This window comes from Malaya genurostris, chromosome 2 (genome assembly GCF_030247185.1).
Source record: "Malaya genurostris strain Urasoe2022 chromosome 2, Malgen_1.1, whole genome shotgun sequence".
Taxonomy (NCBI): Eukaryota; Metazoa; Arthropoda; class Insecta; order Diptera; family Culicidae; genus Malaya; species Malaya genurostris.
This window is the reverse complement of record NC_080571.1, coordinates 97,941,598-97,945,000: the sequence shown is the minus strand read 5'-3', so window position 1 is coordinate 97,945,000 and position 3,403 is coordinate 97,941,598.

Genomic DNA, 3,403 nt, shown 5'->3' with positions numbered 1-3,403 from the left:
ATGCTCAAGTACATTGTAAGGGAAGAGGGATGGGAGTGCATCAGGGTATCTTACAAGTGAATGACTGGATGAAGGAGTGAAATGTCAACCCGATTCACAGGGGAAAGCTGTGTGTTTTCCCCAGAAGGTCTGAAATGAGTAAGACGCACCCTTCTAACAAACAAACCATCAGGCAGGTTTAAGCTGGTACAGCGAATTCTTTTATTATATGGCCGGATGTTATTGCTGGAAGGCGCCGGGTCCTCAAAGTCCATTTTGGCCTTCTTGACAGCAGTAATATGAAAGTTATCTGATAATCAAATTCGGATCTACTGTAAGTCTACCTGCATCCACTGGTAATGCCTTGAACTGATGGTGGCTTCACACATACATACATACATATTATTATTGTCATTCATCCTCCATTTTATGTGGTTTAGATATTGACATAGACTAACGACTTGGACTTAGATCCTGTAAATGCAAGGAAACGCGTTTGGTCTTTCCAGAATACAAGTCTAGAAACCAGTTCAAGAATTCAGTTCCCCAATTCCGTTTCAAGATTCCAGGTCCAGAATTTAGTTCATTTTCAATACAAGAATTTTGATTTTGGAACTGGAATTAAATTCTGTGGCTAAGACAGAATACTAGAACAGAATTCTGGTATTGGAAATAGGAAATGAATTTTAGGACTGAGTTCTGGCTCTGGGGTCAGGAACTAAGTGAAATTAACTGACTTTTGAAGTGATTTTTGGACTGAATTTGCGTCATGGCAATGATCTGGAAATAAATTCAAAAATTGATTTCTGAAACTGAATCATTTTTTTTTTGAATGAGTTATGGAAATTTTGAACCGGAATCGAGTTATTTTTCATCGTGATTTCAAATGTTTCCCTAGGGTTACTACCTCGAATGCATCCCTTGTCTAATAGCTATTTTATTCAGGATAGTTGCTCATTTAGCTTTTACACATCTCAAATTATACAATAATTGTATTACATCACGTTGAAAAAGCAGTCATTTATTTCGTTCCGGAGCGTACGCTTTTTTATGAAACCACCAGTGCCACCGACCGAAATATTCAATTGCGATATCAGAACCACCAAAATGAGAAACCCACTGTCGGCAGTAACAGATAACACGACAGAACAGAAATAGACGCTTGATTTAGTCGTGTGTAAAGCAATCATTTCTTGCTTGTTCTGTACCGACAGCCTATCTATCGCGGCATCCTAACATTATGTAAAGTATTTGCTTTCCTGCGCTCTACTGGAATAGAACATTGCGAAAGTAAATATAATCACTGAATCGAGCAAAAATCAGCGTCTTTCTGAAGATTGCTTTGACGGATAGGAAAATTGAAGTCAATGGCAAATTCTTTCAGGTTGGATCCAACCGTCAACGTCATGTGAAAATTTTGCAATAAATCCTATCCAATTTTAAATAATACTACAAACTGTTGACTCAAAACCGCATTCAAATGTTGGAAATATTTGTTGACACACCCTGATTTGTTTCTGCCCGTAAAGTTAAACAAATTCGGAATGTTCGGGAGTGTAATGTGAAATTGATAGAATTTTCCACAAAACGACACTTCTTGCTGAGTACAAATATTATGTACACTCCAGATGATCATCAAGGCATTTTTAGGGGGTGGGGAGGCTTCTAGAGAATTGAACTCAAAGTGAAAAAGGTTTCGTTGTTCGAGGCATTTATACCGATATATATATATATATATATATATATATATATATATATATATATATATATATATATATATATATATATATATATATATATATATATATATATATATATTTATTTATATATATATATATATATATATATATATATATATATATATATATATATATATATATATATATATATATATATATATATATATATATATATATATATATATATATATATATATATATCTGCGGAATCAGCAATAAACGCCACTTGATCTTCAGTTGAAAAAAAAACTTAATAGTTGGCATCAAAATGAACCTAAGCATGTTGTAATCAGCCTAGCTATCTCCGAGAAAATTGAACGGTAAGAAAAATCTTGAAAAGGTGCACACATAAACATTTTCCGATGTCGTCGAGTTGACTCGAGTGGTCTATTGCAATACGGTTCCCCGAGACACCGATCAAAAGTCGGGTTTTCCAACAGAAATGGAATAAATTGGCATATATCCAAATAGTAGTTTATAATAGTTTTCACATACTGAAACTCTAGTGATGACAGTGCTGTTATTAAATTTCACCCGGATTCGACTTCCGGTTACGGAACTACAAGATGATGTGTGTTAAAAATTTCAAACCTTCGTTCAGAGCAATGCTGGAAATGTTGGAAAAATTCTTCTAAATTTGACTTAATTTTTTCCGGCGAACGATTTTTGAACCTAGGCTCGGAGGGCCGGGTTTCATATACCATTCGAATCCGTTCGTAGCGATCGCAAAATGTCTCTGTTTGTATGTGACCAAAATATGCACTCGATTTTCTCAGATACGGAAAACTGACTTAGATTGAAATGAAAGCTCTCTCGGTCCCACAGCTCGCTATTGGCTGTTATTTCGATTTGACTTCCGGTTCCGGAAATATAGAGAGAAGTGCGTAGAAAATAGAAATCATTACTCAGTCATCATTAAAAATCACAAAAATAATTCGCGTGTAAGGGCCCCTAATCGGTAGTGATTTTGAGCTAAAATGATTCTTGATTTATGTAAGTTCAATCATTGGATGATTCGATAAGCTTTGATGTTGGTGGAGGAAAATCACATATGATCAAGATAAGACATGACATGATGTACGTCTGAAATCGTTGATCTCCCGCCCTTTTTCAAATGGAGTACAATTGAATAAACTGCATCAGAATCAGATAAGAGAAATTCTTATGATATACTATTATCAATGCTAGAAAATCAAATTACTGAAAAAATTGTCAGTGCATAACTTAAGTTAAACCGTTTAAAGGCATATTTTTCTTTTTTACTCATTTTAGGCAAAATTTATTAATTTCTCTAATTTACGTGCACTTTTGCTGATCACAACAGAAATGATTTCCTGCATCATTCATTTCCGAATTTACAAGAAGAAACTTTTACATCAACAAATACAAACAAATACAAACAAATAAATAATTAAATATCCAAGTATCTCAAGATAAGCTACTTTTAGAAGAAAATATATCATGAACAAATTTATTGCCTTTAACCAGTAGAATAATATTTTACTGTTTAAATGATTATCTTTCAACGAGAACTGGAAATTTCGAATATATCTGTAAATTGTTTTAGCTGTAACTTCTTCATTTTTCAAAAGGCACGGATGGGATAGCCATCAATCTGTAGGTTTTAATAAGAGCTTTAAAATAAAAATTATCAAAAAAAATCGCAACCCTGATAGTTTTTAATT